The 17,437-nt window shown below is 44.8% G+C and overlaps 20 non-coding genes across 20 annotated transcripts; all 20 read left to right on the top strand.

Moving 5' to 3' along the window:
* The first annotated feature begins 342 nt into the window (after positions 1-342).
* On the top strand, positions 343-414 carry TRNAP-AGG (transfer RNA proline (anticodon AGG)). Its single transcript has one exon. It is a non-coding gene; the product is annotated as a tRNA-Pro (tRNA).
* Positions 415-2,906: 2,492 nt separating this feature from the next.
* On the top strand, positions 2,907-2,978 carry TRNAP-AGG (transfer RNA proline (anticodon AGG)). Its single transcript has one exon. It is a non-coding gene; the product is annotated as a tRNA-Pro (tRNA).
* A 1,212-nt stretch (positions 2,979-4,190) lies between these two features.
* Positions 4,191-4,262, top strand: TRNAP-AGG (transfer RNA proline (anticodon AGG)). Its single transcript has one exon. It is a non-coding gene; the product is annotated as a tRNA-Pro (tRNA).
* Positions 4,263-4,349: 87 nt separating this feature from the next.
* TRNAP-AGG (transfer RNA proline (anticodon AGG)) lies at positions 4,350-4,421 on the top strand. Its single transcript has one exon. It is a non-coding gene; the product is annotated as a tRNA-Pro (tRNA).
* Positions 4,422-4,992: 571 nt separating this feature from the next.
* On the top strand, positions 4,993-5,064 carry TRNAP-AGG (transfer RNA proline (anticodon AGG)). The gene has a single exon. It is a non-coding gene; the product is annotated as a tRNA-Pro (tRNA).
* Positions 5,065-5,792: 728 nt separating this feature from the next.
* TRNAP-AGG (transfer RNA proline (anticodon AGG)) lies at positions 5,793-5,864 on the top strand. Its single transcript has one exon. It is a non-coding gene; the product is annotated as a tRNA-Pro (tRNA).
* A 732-nt stretch (positions 5,865-6,596) lies between these two features.
* TRNAP-AGG (transfer RNA proline (anticodon AGG)) lies at positions 6,597-6,668 on the top strand. Its single transcript has one exon. It is a non-coding gene; the product is annotated as a tRNA-Pro (tRNA).
* Positions 6,669-7,397: 729 nt separating this feature from the next.
* On the top strand, positions 7,398-7,469 carry TRNAP-AGG (transfer RNA proline (anticodon AGG)). The gene has a single exon. It is a non-coding gene; the product is annotated as a tRNA-Pro (tRNA).
* Positions 7,470-10,448: 2,979 nt separating this feature from the next.
* On the top strand, positions 10,449-10,520 carry TRNAP-AGG (transfer RNA proline (anticodon AGG)). The gene has a single exon. It is a non-coding gene; the product is annotated as a tRNA-Pro (tRNA).
* Positions 10,521-10,756: 236 nt separating this feature from the next.
* TRNAH-AUG (transfer RNA histidin (anticodon AUG)) lies at positions 10,757-10,828 on the top strand. Its single transcript has one exon. It is a non-coding gene; the product is annotated as a tRNA-His (tRNA).
* Positions 10,829-11,717: 889 nt separating this feature from the next.
* TRNAP-AGG (transfer RNA proline (anticodon AGG)) lies at positions 11,718-11,789 on the top strand. The gene has a single exon. It is a non-coding gene; the product is annotated as a tRNA-Pro (tRNA).
* Positions 11,790-11,872: 83 nt separating this feature from the next.
* TRNAA-AGC (transfer RNA alanine (anticodon AGC)) lies at positions 11,873-11,944 on the top strand. The gene has a single exon. It is a non-coding gene; the product is annotated as a tRNA-Ala (tRNA).
* Positions 11,945-12,884: 940 nt separating this feature from the next.
* Positions 12,885-12,956, top strand: TRNAP-AGG (transfer RNA proline (anticodon AGG)). Its single transcript has one exon. It is a non-coding gene; the product is annotated as a tRNA-Pro (tRNA).
* A 236-nt stretch (positions 12,957-13,192) lies between these two features.
* Positions 13,193-13,264, top strand: TRNAH-AUG (transfer RNA histidin (anticodon AUG)). The gene has a single exon. It is a non-coding gene; the product is annotated as a tRNA-His (tRNA).
* An 88-nt stretch (positions 13,265-13,352) lies between these two features.
* TRNAP-AGG (transfer RNA proline (anticodon AGG)) lies at positions 13,353-13,424 on the top strand. Its single transcript has one exon. It is a non-coding gene; the product is annotated as a tRNA-Pro (tRNA).
* Positions 13,425-14,153: 729 nt separating this feature from the next.
* Positions 14,154-14,225, top strand: TRNAP-AGG (transfer RNA proline (anticodon AGG)). Its single transcript has one exon. It is a non-coding gene; the product is annotated as a tRNA-Pro (tRNA).
* Positions 14,226-14,308: 83 nt separating this feature from the next.
* Positions 14,309-14,380, top strand: TRNAA-AGC (transfer RNA alanine (anticodon AGC)). Its single transcript has one exon. It is a non-coding gene; the product is annotated as a tRNA-Ala (tRNA).
* A 622-nt stretch (positions 14,381-15,002) lies between these two features.
* On the top strand, positions 15,003-15,074 carry TRNAH-AUG (transfer RNA histidin (anticodon AUG)). Its single transcript has one exon. It is a non-coding gene; the product is annotated as a tRNA-His (tRNA).
* Positions 15,075-16,144: 1,070 nt separating this feature from the next.
* Positions 16,145-16,216, top strand: TRNAP-AGG (transfer RNA proline (anticodon AGG)). Its single transcript has one exon. It is a non-coding gene; the product is annotated as a tRNA-Pro (tRNA).
* Positions 16,217-16,947: 731 nt separating this feature from the next.
* TRNAP-AGG (transfer RNA proline (anticodon AGG)) lies at positions 16,948-17,019 on the top strand. Its single transcript has one exon. It is a non-coding gene; the product is annotated as a tRNA-Pro (tRNA).
* Positions 17,020-17,437: the final 418 nt, after the last annotated feature.

Below are 17,437 nucleotides of genomic sequence, written 5' to 3'. Positions count from 1 at the left end.
AATGTTTTAGTTACTTACATGGTCCGTTTGTCAAGGGGTATGATACTCGCCTAGGGTGCGAGTGGTCCCGAGTTTAAATCCCGGACGGACCCGAGATTTTGCAGAAGTAATTTAGTGACTATTTTAATGAACCTAACTACAGGGTAGGCCTATGAGTTGAGAATGTTTTAGTTACTTACATGGTCCGTTGGTCAAGGGGTATGATACTCGCCTAGGGTGCGAGTGGTCCCGAGTTTAAATCCCGGACGGACCCGAGTTTTTGCAAAAGTAATTTAGTGACTATTTAAATGCAACTAACAACAAGGTAGGCCTACGAGTTTAGCATGTTTCAGCATCATTCATGGTCCGTTGGTCTAGGGGTATGATAATCGCTTAGGGTGCGAGTGGTCCCGGGTTCAAATCCCGGACGAACCCGAGTTTTTGCAGAAGTAATTTAGTGACTATTTTAATGAACCTAACTACAGGGTAGGCCTATGAGTTGAGAATGTTTTAGTTACTTACATGGTCCGTTGGTCAAGGGGTATGATACTCGCCTAGGGTGCGAGTGGTCCCGAGTTTAAATCCCGGACGGACCCGAGTTTTTGCAAAAGTAATTTAGTGACTATTTAAAGCAACTAACTACAGGGTAGACCTATGAGTTGAGCATGTTACGTTACACACATGGTCCGTTGGTCTTGGGATATGATACTCGCATAGGGTGCGAGTGGTCGCGGGTTCAAATCCCGGACGAACCCGAGTTTTTGCAGAAGTAATTTAGTGACTATTTAAAGGCAACTATCTACAGGGCAGACCTATGAGTTGAGCATGTTTTGTTACACACATGGTCCGTTGGTCTTGGGTTATGATACTCTCATAGGGTGCAAGTGGTCCAGGGTTCAAATCCCAGACGGACCCGAGTTTTTGCAAAAGTAATTTAGTGACTATTTAAAGCAACTAACTACAGGGTAGACCTATGAGTTGAGCATGTTACGTTACACACATGGTCCGTTGGTCTTGGGATATGATACTCGCATAGGGTGCGAGTGGTCGCGGGTTCAAATCCCGGACGAACCCGAGATTTTGCAGAAGTAATTTAGTGACTATTTAAAGGCAACTATCTACAGGGCAGACCTATGAGTTGAGCATGTTTTGTTACACACATGGTCCGTTGGTCTTGGGTTATGATACTCTCATAGGGTGCAAGTGGTCCAGGGTTCAAATCCCAGACGGACCCGAGTTTTTGCAAAAGTAAATTAGTGACTATTTTAATGCAACTAACTACAGGGTAAGCCTATGAGTTGAGCATGTTTAGTTACACACATGGTCCGTTGATCTAGGGGTATGATACTCGCTTTGGGTGTGAGTGGTCCCGAAATAAAATCCCGACGGACCCGAGTTTTTGCAGAAATAATTTAGTGACTATTTTAATGAACCTAACTACAGGGTAGGCCTATGAGTTGAGAATGTTTTAGTTACTTGCATGGTCCGTTGGTCAAGGGGTATGATACTCGCTTAGGGTGCGAGTGGTCCCGGGTTCAAATACCGGACGAACCCGGGTTTTTGCAGAAGTAATTTAGTGACTATTTAAACGCAACTAACTACAGGGTAGACCTATGAGTTGAGCATGTTTTTTTACACACATGGTCCGTTGGTCTAGGGGTATGATACTCGCTTAGGGTGCGAGTGGTCCGGGGTTCAAATCCCGGACGGAGCCGTGTTTATGCAAAAGTAAATTATTGACTATTTTAATGCAACTAACTACAGGGTAGGCCGTGGAGTTGAGCATGTTTAGTTACACACGTGGTCCGTTGATCAAGGGGTATGATACTCGCTTTGGGTGCGAGTGGTCCCTGGTTCAAATCCCGGACGGACCCGAGTTTTTGCAGAAGTAATTTAGTGACTATTTTAATGAACCTAACTACAGGGTAGGCCTATGAGTTGAGAATGTTTTAGTTACTTACATGGTCCGTTTGTCAAGGGGTATGATACTCGCCTAGGGTGCGAGTGGTCCCGAGTTTAAATCCCGGACGAACCCGAGTTTTTGCAGAAGTAATTTGGTGACTATTTAAAGGCAACTAACTACAGGGTAGACCTATGAGTTGAGCATGTTTTGTTACACACATGGTCCGTTGGTCTTGGGTTATGATACTCTCATAGGGTGCAAGTGGTCCAGGGTTCAAATCCCAGACGGACCCGAGTTTTTGCAAAAGTAAATTAGTGACTATTTTAATGCAACTAACTACAGGGTAAGCCTATGAGTTGAGAATGTTTTAGTTACTTACATGGTCCGTTGGTCAAGGGGTATGATACTCGCTTAGGGTGCGAGTGGTCCGGGGTTCAAATCCCGGACGGACCCGTGTTTTTGCAAAAGTAAATTAGTGACTATTTTAATGCAACTAACTACAGGGTAGGCCGTGGAGTTGAGCATGTTTAGTTACACACATGGTCCGTTGCTCTAGGGGTATGATACTCGCTTTGGGTGCGAGTGGTCCCTGGTTCAAATCTCGGACGGACCCGAGTTTTTGCAGAAGTAATTTAGTGACTATTTTAATGAACCTAACTACAGGGTAGGCCTATGAGTTGAGAATGTTTTAGTTACTTACATGGTCCGTTTGTCAAGGGGTATGATACTCGCCTAGGGTGCGAGTGGTCCCGAGTTTAAATCCCGGACGGACCCGAGATTTTGCAGAAGTAATTTAGTGACTATTTTAATGAACCTAACTACAGGGTAGGCCTATGAGTTGAGAATGTTTTAGTTACTTACATGGTCCGTTGGTCAAGGGGTATGATACTCGCCTAGGGTGCGAGTGGTCCCGAGTTTAAATCCCGGACGGACCCGAGTTTTTGCAAAAGTAATTTAGTGACTATTTAAATGCAACTAACAACAAGGTAGGCCTACGAGTTTAGCATGTTTCAGCATCATTCATGGTCCGTTGGTCTAGGGGTATGATACTCGCTTAGGGTGCGAGTGGTCCCGGGTTCAAATCCCGGACGAACCCGAGTTTTTGCAGAAGTAATTTAGTGACTATTTAAACGCAACTAACTACAGGGTAGACCTATGAGTTGAGCATGTTTTTTTACACACATGGTCCGTTGGTCTAGGGGTATGATACTCGCTTAGGGTGCGAGTGGTCCGGGGTTCAAATCCCGGACGGAGCCGTGTTTTTGCAAAAGTAAATTATTGACTATTTTAATGCAACTAACTACAGGGTAGGCCGTGGAGTTGAGCATGTTTAGTTACACACATGGTCCGTTGATCAAGGGGTATGATACTCGCTTTGGGTGCGAGTGGTCCCTGGTTCAAATCCCGGACGGACCCGAGTTTTTGCAGAAGTAATTTAGTGACTATTTTAATGAACCTAACTACAGGGTAGGCCTATGAGTTGAGAATGTTTTAGTTACTTACATGGTCCGTTTGTCAAGGGGTATGATACTCGCCTAGGGTGCGAGTGGTCCCGAGTTTAAATCCCGGACGAACCCGAGTTTTTGCAGAAGTAATTTGGTGACTATTTAAAGGCAACTAACTACAGGGTAGACCTATGAGTTGAGCATGTTTTGTTACACACATGGTCCGTTGGTCTTGGGTTATGATACTCTCATAGGGTGCAAGTGGTCCAGGGTTCAAATCCCAGACGGACCCGAGTTTTTGCAAAAGTAAATTAGTGACTATTTTAATGCAACTAACTACAGGGTAGGCCGTGGAGTTGAGCATGTTTAGTTACACACATGGTCCGTTGCTCTAGGGGTATGATACTCGCTTTGGGTGCGAGTGGTCCCTGGTTCAAATCTCGGACGGACCCGAGTTTTTGCAGAAGTAATTTAGTGACTATTTTAATGAACCTAACTATAGGGTAGGCCTATGAGTTGAGAATGTTTTAGTTACTTACATGGTCCGTTTGTCAAGGGGTATGATACTCGCCTAGGGTGCGAGTGGTCCCGAGTTTAAATCCCGGACGGACCCGAGATTTTGCAGAAGTAATTTAGTGACTATTTTAATGAACCTAACTACAGGGTAGGCCTATGAGTTGAGAATGTTTTAGTTACTTACATGGTCCGTTGGTCAAGGGGTATGATACTCGCCTAGGGTGCGAGTGGTCCCGAGTTTAAATCCCGGACGGACCCGAGTTTTTGCAAAAGTAATTTAGTGACTATTTAAATGCAACTAACAACAAGGTAGGCCTACGAGTTTAGCATGTTTCAGCATCATTCATGGTCCGTTGGTCTAGGGGTATGATACTCGCTTAGGGTGCGAGTGGTCCCGGGTTCAAATCCCGGACGAACCCGAGTTTTTGCAGAAGTAATTTAGTGACTATTTAAACGCAACTAACTACAGGGTAGACCTATGAGTTGAGCATGTTTTTTACACACATGGTCCGTTGGTCTAGGGGTATGATACTCGCTTAGGGTGCGAGTGGTCCGGGGTTCAAATCCCGGACGGACCCGTGTTTCTGCAAAAGTAAATTAGTGACTATTTTAATGCAACTAACTACAGGGTAGGCCGTGGAGTTGAGCATGTTTAGTTACACACATGGTCCGTTGCTCTAGGGGTATGATACTCGCTTTGGGTGCGAGTGGTCCCTGGTTCAAATCTCGGACGGACCCGAGTTTTTGCAGAAGTAATTTAGTGACTATTTTAATGAACCTAACTACAGGGTAGGCCTATGAGTTGAGAATGTTTTAGTTACTTACATGGTCCGTTTGTCAAGGGGTATGATACTCGCCTAGGGTGCGAGTGGTCCCGAGTTTAAATCCCGGACGGACCCGAGATTTTGCAGAAGTAATTTAGTGACTATTTTAATGAACCTAACTACAGGGTAGGTCTATGAGTTGAGAATGTTTTAGTTACTTACATGGTCCGTTGGTCAAGTGGTATGATACTCGCCTAGGGTGCGAGTGGTCCCGAGTTTAAATCCCGGACGGACCCGAGTTTTTGCAAAAGTAATTTAGTGACTATTTAAATGCAACTAACAACAAGGTAGGCCTACGAGTTTAGCATGTTTCAGCATCATCCATGGTCCGTTGGTCTAGGGGTATGATACTCGCTTAGGGTGCGAGTGGTCCCGGGTTCAAATCCCGGACGAACCCGAGTTTTTGCAGAAGTAATTTAGTGACTATTTTAATGAACCTAACTACAGGGTAGGCCTATGAGTTGAGAATGTTTTAGTTACTTACATGGTCCGTTGGTCAAGGGGTATGATACTCGCCTAGGGTGCGAGTGGTCCCGAGTTTAAATCCCGGACGGACCCGAGTTTTTGCAAAAGTAATTTAGTGACTATTTAAAGCAACTAACTACAGGGTAGACCTATGAGTTGAGCATGTTACGTTACACACATGGTCCGTTGGTCTTAGGGTATGATACTCGCAAAGGTTGCGAGTGGTCGCGGGTTCAAATCCCGGACGAACCCGAGTTTTTGCAGAAGTAATTTAGTGACTATTTAAAGGCAACTATCTACAGGGTAGACCTATGAGTTGAGCATGTTTTGTTACACACATGGTCCGTTGGTCTTGGGTTATGATACTCTCATAGGGTGCAAGTGGTCCAGGGTTCAAATCCCAGACGGACCCGAGTTTTTGCAAAAGTAAATTAGTGACTATTTTAATGCAACTAACTACAGGGTAAGCCTATGAGTTGAGCATGTTTAGTTACACACATGGTCCGTTGATCTAGGGGTATGATACTCGCTTTGGGTGTGAGTGGTCCCGAAATAAAATCCCGACGGACCCGAGTTTTTGCAGAAATAATTTAGTGACTATTTTAATGAACCTAACTACAGGGTAGGCCTATGAGTTGAGAATGTTTTAGTTACTTGCATGGTCCGTTGGTCAAGGGGTATGATACTCGCTTAGGGTGCGAGTGGTCCCGGGTTCAAATCCCGGACGAACCCGGGTTTTTTGCAGAAGTAATTTAGTGACTATTTAAACGCAACTAACTACAGGGTAGACCTATGAGTTGAGCATGTTTTTTTACACACATGGTCCGTTGGTCTAGGGGTATGATACTCGCTTAGGGTGCGAGTGGTCCGGGGTTCAAATCCCGGACGGAGCCGTGTTTTTGCAAAAGTAAATTATTGACTATTTTAATGCAACTAACTACAGGGTAGGCCGTGGAGTTGAGCATGTTTAGTTACACACATGGTCCGTTGATCAAGGGGTATGATACTCGCTTTGGGTGCGAGTGGTCCCTGGTTCAAATCCCGGACGGACCCGAGTTTTTGCAGAAGTAATTTAGTGACTATTTTAATGAACCTAACTACAGGGTAGGCCTATGAGTTGAGAATGTTTTAGTTACTTACATGGTCCGTTTGTCAAGGGGTATGATACTCGCCTAGGGTGCGAGTGGTCCCGAGTTTAAATCCCGGACGGACCCGAGATTTTGCAGAAGTAATTTAGTGACTATTTTAATGAACCTAACTACAGGGTAGGCCTATGAGTTGAGAACGTTTTAGTTACTTACATGGTCCGTTGGTCAAGGGGTATGATACTCGCCTAGGGTGCGAGTGGTCCCGAGTTTAAATCCCGGACGGACCCGAGTTTTTGCAAAAGTAATTTAGTGACTATTTAAATGCAACTAACAACAAGGTAGGCCTACGAGTTTAGCATGTTTCAGCATCATTCATGGTCCGTTGGTCTAGGGGTATGATACTCGCTTAGGGTGCGAGTGGTCCCGGGTTCAAATCCCGGACGAACCCGAGTTTTTGCAGAAGTAATTTAGTGACTATTTTAATGAACCTAACTACAGGGTAGGCCTATGAGTTGAGAATGTTTTAGTTACTTACATGGTCCGTTGGTCAAGGGGTATGATACTCGCCTAGGGTGCGAGTGGTCCCGAGTTTAAATCCCGGACGGACCCGAGTCTTTGCAAAAGTAATTTAGTGACTATTTAAAGCAACTAACTACAGGGTAGACCTATGAGTTGAGCATGTTACGTTACACACATGGTCCGTTGGTCTTGGGGTATGAGACTCGCATAGGGTGCGAGTGGTCGCGGGTTCAAATCCCGGACGAACCCGAGTTTTTGCAGAAGTAATTTAGTGAATATTTAAAGGCAACTAACTACAGGGTAGACCTATGAGTTGAGCATGTTTAGTTAGACACATGGTCCGTTGGTCTTGGGGTATGATACTCTCATAGGGTGCAAGTGGTCCAGGGTTCAAATCCCAGACGGACCCGAGTTTTTGCAAAAGTAAATTAGTGACTATTTTAATGCAACTAACTACAGGGTAAGCCTATGAGTTGAGCATGTTTAGTTACACACATGGTCCGTTGATCTAGGGGTATGATACTCGCTTTGGGTGCGAGTGGTCCAGGGTTAAAATCCCGGACGGACCCGAGTTTTTGCAGAAGTAATTTAGTGACTATTTAAATGCAACTAACAACAAGGTAGGACTACGAGTTTAGCATGTTTCAGTATTATTCATGGTACGTTGGTCTAGGGGTATGATACTCGCTTAGGGTGCGAGTGGTCCCGGGTTCAAATCCCGGACGAACCCGAGTTTTTGCAGAAGTAGTGACTATTTAAACGCAACTAACTACAGGGTAGACCTATGAGTTGAGCATGTTTAGTTACACACATGGTCCGTTGATCTAGGGGTATCATACTCGCTTAGCGTGCGAGTGGTCCGGGGTTCAAATCCCGGACGGACCCGATTTTTTGCTAGAGTAAATTAGTGACTATTTTAATGCGACTAACTACAGGGTAGGCCTATGAGTTCAGCATGTTTAGTTACACACATGGTCCGTTGGTCTGGGTAGGCCTATGAGTTGAGCATGTTTAGTTACGAACATGGTCCGTTGATCTAGGGGTATGATACTCGCTTTGGGTGCGATTGGTCCAGGGTTCAAATCCCGGACGGACCCGAGTTTTTGCAGAAGTAATTTAGTGACTATTTAAATGCAACTAACTACAGGGTAGGCCTATGAGTTGAGAATGTTTTAGTTACTTACATGGTCCGTTGGTCAAGGGGTATGATACTCGCCTAGGGTGCGAGTGGTCCCGAGTTTAAATCCCGGACGGACCCGAGTTTTTGCAAAAGTAATTTAGTGACTATTTTAATGAACCTAACTACAGGGTAGGCCTATGAGTTGAGAATGTTTTAGTTACTTACATGGTCCGTTGGTCAAGGGGTATGATACTCGCCTAGGGTGCGAGTGGTCCCGAGTTTAAATCCCGGACGGACCCGAGATTTTGCAGAAGTAATTTAGTGACTATTTTAATGAACCTAACTACAGGGTAGGCCTATGAGTTGAGCATGTCTAGTTACACACATGGTTCGTTGGTCTAGGGCTATGATACTCGCTTAGGGTGTGAGTGGTCCCGAGATAAAATCCCGACGGACCCGAGTTTTTGCCGAAGTAATTTAGTGACTATTTAAAAGCAACTAACTACAGGGTAGGCCTATGAGTTGAGAACGTTTTAGTTACTTACATGGTCCGTTGGTCAAGGGGTATGATACTCGCCTAGGGTGCGAGTGGTCCCGAGTTTAAATCCCGGACGGACCCGAGTTTTTGCAAAAGTAATTTAGTGACTATTTAAAGCAACTAACTACAGGGTAGACCTATGAGTTGAGCATGTTACGTTACACACATGGTCCGTTGGTCTTGGGGTATGAGACTCGCATAGGGTGCGAGTGGTCGCGGGTTCAAATCCCGTACGGACCCGAGTTTTTGCAAAAGTAAATTAGTGACTATTTAAATGCAACTAACTACAGGGTAGGCCTATGAGTTCAGCATGTTCAGTTACACACATGGTCCGTTGGTCTAGGGCTATGATACTCGCTTAGGGTGTGAGTGGTCCCGAAATAAAATCCCGACGGACCCGAGTTTTTGCAGAAATAATTTAGTGACTATTTTAATGAACCTAACTACAGGGTAGGCCTGTGAGTTGAGCATGTTTAGTTACACACATGGTCCGTTGCTGTAGGGGTATGATACTCGCCTAGGGTGCGAGTGGTCCCGAGTTTAAATCCCGGACGGACCCGAGATTTTGCAGAAGTAATTTAGTGACTATTTTAATGAACCTAACTACAGGGTAGGCCTATGAATTGAGAATGTTTTAGTTACTTACGTGGTCCGTTGGTCTTGGGGTATGATACTCGCTTAGGGTGCGAGTGGTCCCGGGTTCAAATCCCGGACGAACCCGAGTTTTTGCAGAAGTAATTTAGTGACTATTTTAATGCAACTAACTACAGGGTAAGCCTATGAGTTGAGCATGTTTAGTTACACACATCGTCCGTTGATCTAGGGGTATGATACTCGCTTTGGGTGCGAGTGGTCCAGGGTTAAAATCCCGGACGGACCCGAGTTTTTGCAGAAGTAATTTAGTGACTTTTTAAATGCAACTAACAACAAGGTAGGCCTACGAGTTTAGCATGTTTCAGCATAATTCATGGTTCGTTGGTCTAGGGGTATGATACTCGCTCAGGTTGCGATTGGTCCCGGGTTCATATCCAGGATGAACCCGAGTTTTTGCAGAAGTAATTTAGTGACAATTTAAGTGCAACTAACAACAAGGTAGGCCTATGAGTTGAGAATGTTTTAGTTTCTTACATGGTCCGTTGGTCAAGGGCTATGATACTCGCTTAGGGTGTGAGTGGTCCCGAGTTCAAATCCCGCACGGGCCCGGTCCGTTGGTCTAGGGGTATGATACTCGCTTAGGGGGCGAGTGGTCCGGGGTTCAAATCCCGGACGGACCCGAGTTTTTGCTAAAGTAAATTTGTGACTATTTTAATGCAACTAACTACAGGGTAGGCCTATGAGTTCAGCATGTTTAGTTACACACATGGTCCGTTGGTCTGGGTAGGCCTATGAGTTGAGCATGTTTAGTTACACACATGGTCCGTTGGTCTAGGGGTACGATACTCGCTTTGGGTGCGAGTGGTCCCGGGTTCAAATCCAGGATGAACCCGAGTTTTTGCAGAAGTAATTTAGTGACCATTTAAATGCAACTAACTTCAGGGAAGGTCTATGAGTTGAGCATGTTTAGTTACGTACATGGTTCGTTGGTCTAGGGCTATGATATCGCTTAGGTTGTGAGTGGTCCCGAGATAAAATCCCGACGGACCCGAGTTTTTGCCGAAGTAATTTAGTGACTATTTAAAGCAACTAACTACAGGGTAGACCTATGAGTTGAGCATGTTACGTTACACACATGGTCCGTTGGTCTTGGGCTATGATACTCGCATAGGGTGCGAGTGGTCGCGGGTTCAAATCCCGGACGAACCCGAGTTTTTGCAGAAGTAATTTAGTGACTATTTAAACACAACTAACTACAGGATAGACCTATGAGTTGAGCATGTTTAGTTACACACATGGTCCGTTGGTCTTGGGTTATGATACTCTCATAGGGTGCAAGTGGTCCGGGGGTCAAATCCCAGACGGACCCGATTTTTTGCAAAAGTAAATTAGTGACTATTTTAATGCAACTAACTACAGGGTAAGCCTATGAGTTGAGCATGTTTAGTTACACACATGGTCCGTTGATCTAGGGGTATGATACTCGCTTAGGGTGCGAGTGGTCCCGGGTTCAAATCCCGGACGAACCCGAGTTTTTGCAGAAGTAATTTAGTGACTATTTAAACGCAACTAACTACAGGGTAGACCTATGAGTTGAGCATGTTTAGTTACACACATGGTCCGTTGATCTAGGGGTATGATACTCGCTTATGGTGCGAGTGATCCCGGACGAACCCGAGTTTTTGCAGAAGTAATTTAGTGACTATTTTAATGAACCTAACTACAGGGTAGGCCTATGAGTTGAGTATCTTTTAGTTACTTACATGGTCCGTTGATCAAGGGGTATGATACTCGCTTATGGTGCGAGTGGTCCCGGGTTCAAATCCCGGACGAACCCGAGTTTTTGCAGAAGTAATTTAGTGACTATTTAAACGCAACTAACTACAGGGTAGACCTATGAGTTGAGCATGTTTTTTTACACACATGGTCCGTTGGTCTAGGGGTATGATACTCGCTTAGGGTGCGAGTTGTCCGGGGTTCAAATCCCGGACGGACCCGTGTTTTGCAAAAGTAAATTAGTGACTATTTTAATGCAACTAACTAAAGGGTAGGCCGTGGAGTTGAGCATGTATAGTTACACACATGGTCCGTTGCTCTAGGGGTATGATACTCGCTTTGGGTGCGAGTGGTCCCTGGTTCAAATCCCGGACGGACCCGAGTTTTTGCAAAAGTAATTTAGTGACTATTTAAATGCAACTAACAACAAGGTAGGCCTACGAGTTTAGCATGTTTCAGCATCATTCATGGTCCGTTGGTCTAGGGGTATGATACTCGCTTAGGGTGCGAGTGGTCCCGGGTTCAAATCCCGGAAAAACCCGAGTTTTTGCAGAAGTAATTTAGTGACTATTTAAAGGCAACTAACTACAGGGTAGAACTATGAGTTGAGCATGTTTAGTTACACACATGGTCCGTTGGTCTTGGGGTATGATACTCTCATAGGGTGCAAGTGGTCCAGGGTTCAAATCCCAGACGGACCCGAGTTTTTGCAAAAGTAAATTAGTAACTATTTTAATGCAACTAACTACAGGGTAAGCCTATGAGTTGAGCATGTTTAGTTACACACATGGTCCGTTGATCTAGGGGTATGATACTCGCTTTGGGTGCGAGTGGTCCAGGGTTAAAATCCCGGACGGACCCGAGTTTTTGCAGAAGTAATTTAGTGAATATTTAAATGCAACTAACAACAAGGTAGGACTACGAGTTTAGCATGTTTCAGCATCATTCATGGTCCGTTGGTCTAGGGGTATGATACCCGCTTAGGGTGCGAGTGGTCCCGGGTTCAAATCCCGGACGAACCCGAGTTTTTGCAGAAGTAGTGACTATTTAAACGCAACTAACTACAGGGTAGACCTATGAGTTGAGCATGTTTAGATACACACATGGTCCGTTGGTCTAGGGGTATGATACTCGCTTAGCGTGCGAGTGGTCCGGGGTTCAAATCCCGGACGGACCCGATTTTTTGCTAGAGTAAATTAGTGACTATTTTAATGCAACTAACTACAGGGTAGGCCTATGAGTTCAGCATGTTTAGTTACACACATGGTCCGTTGGTCTGGGTAGGCCTATGAGTTGAGCATGTTTAGTTACGAACATGGTCCGTTGATCTAGGGGTATGATACTCGCTTTGGGTGCGAGTGCTCCAGGATTAAAATCCCGGACGGACCCGAGTTTTTGCAGAAGTAATTTAGTGACTATTTAAATGCAACTAACAACAAGGTAGGCCTACGAGTTTAGCATGTTTCAGCATAATTCATGGTCCGTTGGTCTAGGTGTATGATACTCGCTCAGGTTGCGAGTGGTCCCGGGTTCAAATCCAGGATGAACCCGAGTTTTTGCAGAAGTAATTTAGTGACTATTTAAGTGCAACTAACAACAAGGTAGGCCTATGAGTTGAGAATGTTTTAGTTTCTTACATGGTCCGTTGGTCAAGGGCTATGATACTCGCTTAGGGTGTGAGTGGTCCCGAAATAAAATCCCGACGGACCCGAGTTTTTGCAGAAATAATTTAGTGACTATTTTAATGAACTAACTACAGGGTAGACCTATGAGTTGAGCATGTTACGTTACACACATGGTCCGTTGGTCTTGGGCTATGATACTCGCATAGGGTGCGAGTGGTCGCGGGTTCAAATCCCGGACGAACCCGAGTTTTTGCAGAAGTAATTTAGTGACTATTTAAACACAACTAACTACAGGATAGACCTATGAGTTGAGCATGTTTAGTTACACACATGGTCCGTTGGTCTTGGGTTATGATACTCTCATAGGGTGCAAGTGGTCCGGGGGTCAAATCCCAGACGGACCCGATTTTTTGCAAAAGTAAATTAGTGACTATTTTAATGCAACTAACTACAGGGTAAGCCTATGAGTTGAGCATGTTTAGTTACACACATGGTCCGTTGATCTAGGGGTATGATACTCGCTTAGGGTGCGAGTGGTCCCGGGTTCAAATCCCGGACGAACCCGAGTTTTTGCAGAAGTAATTTAGTGACTATTTAAACGCAACTAACTACAGGGTAGACCTATGAGTTGAGCATGTTTAGTTACACACATGGTCCGTTGATCTAGGGGTATGATACTCGCTTATGGTGCGAGTGATCCCGGACGAACCCGAGTTTTTGCAGAAGTAATTTAGTGACTATTTTAATGAACCTAACTACAGGGTAGGCCTATGAGTTGAGTATCTTTTAGTTACTTACATGGTCCGTTGATCAAGGGGTATGATACTCGCTTATGGTGCGAGTGGTCCCGGGTTCAAATCCCGGACGAACCCGAGTTTTTGCAGAAGTAATTTAGTGACTATTTAAACGCAACTAACTACAGGGTAGACCTATGAGTTGAGCATGTTTTTTTACACACATGGTCCGTTGGTCTAGGGGTATGATACTCGCTTAGGGTGCGAGTTGCCCGGGGTTCAAATCCCGGACGGACCCGTGTTTTGCAAAAGTAAATTAGTGACTATTTTAATGCAACTAACTAAAGGGTAGGCCGTGGAGTTGAGCATGTATAGTTACACACATGGTCCGTTGCTCTAGGGGTATGATACTCGCTTTGGGTGCGAGTGGTCCCTGGTTCAAATCCCGGACGGACCCGAGTTTTTGCAAAAGTAATTTAGTGACTATTTAAATGCAACTAACAACAAGGTAGGCCTACGAGTTTAGCATGTTTCAGCATCATTCATGGTCCGTTGGTCTAGGGGTATGATACTCGCTTAGGGTGCGAGTGGTCCCGGGTTCAAATCCCGGAAAAACCCGAGTTTTTGCAGAAGTAATTTAGTGACTATTTAAAGGCAACTAACTACAGGGTAGACCTATGAGTTGAGCATGTTTAGTTACACACATGGTCCGTTGGTCTTGGGGTATGATACTCTCATAGGGTGCAAGTGGTCCAGGGTTCAAATCCCAGACGGACCCGAGTTTTTGCAAAAGTAAATTAGTAACTATTTTAATGCAACTAACTACAGGGTAAGCCTATGAGTTGAGCATGTTTAGTTACACACATGGTCCGTTGATCTAGGGGTATGATACTCGCTTTGGGTGCGAGTGGTCCAGGGTTAAAATCCCGGACGGACCCGAGTTTTTGCAGAAGTAATTTAGTGAATATTTAAATGCAACTAACAACAAGGTAGGACTACGAGTTTAGCATGTTTCAGCATCATTCATGGTCCGTTGGTCTAGGGGTATGATACCCGCTTAGGGTGCGAGTGGTCCCGGGTTCAAATCCCGGACGAACCCGAGTTTTTGCAGAAGTAGTGACTATTTAAACGCAACTAACTACAGGGTAGACCTATGAGTTGAGCATGTTTAGATACACACGTGGTCCGTTGGTCTAGGGGTATGATACTCGCTTAGCGTGCGAGTGGTCCGGGGTTCAAATCCCGGACGGACCCGATTTTTTGCTAGAGTAAATTAGTGACTATTTTAATGCAACTAACTACAGGGTAGGCCTATGAGTTCAGCATGTTTAGTTACACACATGGTCCGTTGGTCTGGGTAGGCCTATGAGTTGAGCATGTTTAGTTACGAACATGGTCCGTTGATCTAGGGGTATGATACTCGCTTTGGGTGCGAGTGCTCCAGGATTAAAATCCCGGACGGACCCGAGTTTTTGCAGAAGTAATTTAGTGACTATTTAAATGCAACTAACAACAAGGTAGGCCTACGAGTTTAGCATGTTTCAGCATAATTCATGGTCCGTTGGTCTAGGTGTATGATACTCGCTCAGGTTGCGAGTGGTCCCGGGTTCAAATCCAGGATGAACCCGAGTTTTTGCAGAAGTAATTTAGTGACTATTTAAGTGCAACTAACAACAAGGTAGGCCTATGAGTTGAGAATGTTTTAGTTTCTTACATGGTCCGTTGGTCAAGGGCTATGATACTCGCTTAGGGTGTGAGTGGTCCCGAAATAAAATCCCGACGGACCCGAGTTTTTGCAGAAATAATTTAGTGACTATTTTAATGAACCTAACTACAGGGTAGGCCTATGAGTTGAGAATGTTTTAGTTACTTACATGGTCCGTTGGTCAAGCGGTATGATACTCGCTTATGGTGCGAGTGGCCCCGGGTTCAAATCCCGGACGAACCCGAGTTTTTGCAGAAGTAATTTAGTGACTATTTAAACGCAACTAACTACAGGGTAGACCTATGAGTTGAGCATGTTTAGTTACACACATGGTCCATTGATCTAGGGGTATGATACTCGCTTATGGTGCGAGAGGTCCCGGGTTCAAATCCCGGACGAACCCGAGTTTTTGCAGAAGTAATTTAGTGACTATTTTAATGAACCTAACTACAGGGTAGGCCTATGAGTTGAGAATGTTTTAGTTACTTACATGGTCCGTTTGTCAAGGGGTATGATACTCGTCAAGGGGTATGATACTCGCCTAGGGTGCGAGTGGTCCCGAGTTTAAATCCCGGACGGACCCGAGATTTTGCAGAAGTAATTTAGTGACTATTTTAATGAACCTAACTACAGGGTAGGCCTATGAGTTGAGAATGTTTTAGTTACTTACATGGTCCGTTGGTCAAGGGGTATGATACTCGCCTAGGGTGCGAGTGGTCCCGAGTTTAAATCCCGGACGGACCCGAGTTTTTGCAAAAGTAATTTAGTGACTATTTAAATGCAACTAACAACAAGGTAGGACTACGAGTTTAGCATGTTTCAGTAAGATTCATGGTTCGTTGGTCTAGGGGTATGATACTCGCTCAGGTTGCGAGTGGTCCCGGGTTCAAATCCAGGATGAACCCGAGTTTTTGCAGAAGTAATTAAGTGACTATTTAAATGCAACTAACTACAGGGTAGGTCTATGAGTTGAGCATGTTTAGTTACACACATGGTTCGTTGGTCTAGGGCTATGATACTCGCTTAGGGTGTGAGTGGTCCCGAGATAAAATCCCGACGGACCCGAGTTTTTTCCGAAGTAATTTAGTGACTATTTAAAAGCAACTAACTACAGGGTAGGCCTATGAGTTGAGAATGTTTTAATTACTTACATGGTCCGTTGGTCAAGGGGTATGATACTCGCTTAGGGTGTGAGTGGTCCCGAGTTCAAATCCCGGACGGACCCGAGTTTTTGCAAAAGTAAATTAGTGACTATTTTAATGCAACTAACTACAGGGTAGGCCTGTGAGTTGAGCATGTTTAGTTACACACATGGTCCGTTGGTCTAGGGGTATGATACTCGCTTAGGGTGCGAGTGGTCCCGGGTTCAAATCCCGGACGGACCCGAGTTTTTGCCAAAGTAAATTAGTGACTATTTTAATGCAACTAACTACAGGGTAGGCCTATGAGTTGAGCATGTTTTCTTACACACATGGTACGTTGGTCTAGGGGTATGATACTCGCTTAGGGTGCGAGTGGTCCGGGGTTCAAATCCCGAACAGACCCGAGTTTTTGCAAAAGTAAATTAGTGACTATTTTAATGCAACTAACTACAGGGTAGGCCTATGAGTTGAGCATGTTTAGATACACACAAGGTCCTTTGGTCAAGAGGTATGATACTCGCTTAGGGTGCGAGTGGTCCGGGGTTCAAATCCCGGACGGACCTCAGTTTTTGCAAAAGTAATTTAGTGACTATTTAAATGCAACTAACAACAAGGTAGGACTACGAGTTTAGCATGTTTCAGTAAGATTCATGGTTCGTTGGTCTAGGGGTATGATACTCGCTCAGGTTGCGAGTGGTCCCGGGTTCAAATCAAGGATGAACCCGAGTTTTTGCAGAAGGAATTTAGTGACTATTTAAATGCAACTAACAACAAGGTAGGCCTATGAGTTGAGAATGTTTTAGTTACTTACATGGTCCGTTGGTCAAGGGGTATGATACTCGCCTAGGGTGCGAGTGGTCCCGAGTTCAAATACCGCACGGACCCGAGTTTTTGCAGGATATAATTTAGTGACCATTTTAATGCAACTAACTACAGGGTAGGCCTATGAGTTGAGCATGTTTAGTTACACACATGGTCCGTTGGTCTAGGGGTATGATACTCGCTTAGGGTGCGAGTGGTCCCGGGTTCAAATCCCGGACGGACCCGAGTTTTTGCCAAAGTAAATTAGTGACTATTTTAATGCAACTAACTACAGGGTAGGCCTATGAGTTGAGCATGTTTACTTACACACATGGTACGTTGGTCTAGGGGTATGATACTCGCTTAGGGTGCGAGTGGTCCGGGGTTCAAATCCCGAACAGACCCGAGTTTTTGCAAAAGTAAATTAGTGACTATTTTAATGCAACTAACTACAGGGTAGGCCTATGAGTTGAGCATGTTTAGATACACACAAGGTCCTTTGGTCAAGAGGTATGATACTCGCTTAGGGTGCGAGTGGTCCGGGGTTCAAATCCCGGACGGACCTCAGTTTTTGCAAAAGTAATTTAGTGACTATTTAAATGCAACTAACAACAAGGTAGGACTACGAGTTTAGCATGTTTCAGTAAGATTCATGGTTCGTTG

Source organism: Phalangium opilio, unplaced genomic scaffold, assembly GCF_054372755.1.
Source record: "Phalangium opilio isolate 3A_F unplaced genomic scaffold, DU_Popi_V2 ptg000194l_1, whole genome shotgun sequence".
In the NCBI taxonomy this organism is placed as follows: Eukaryota; Metazoa; Arthropoda; class Arachnida; order Opiliones; family Phalangiidae; genus Phalangium; species Phalangium opilio.
Note: the sequence above shows the minus strand (reverse complement) of the source record. Positions and strands in the feature narration are given on the sequence as shown.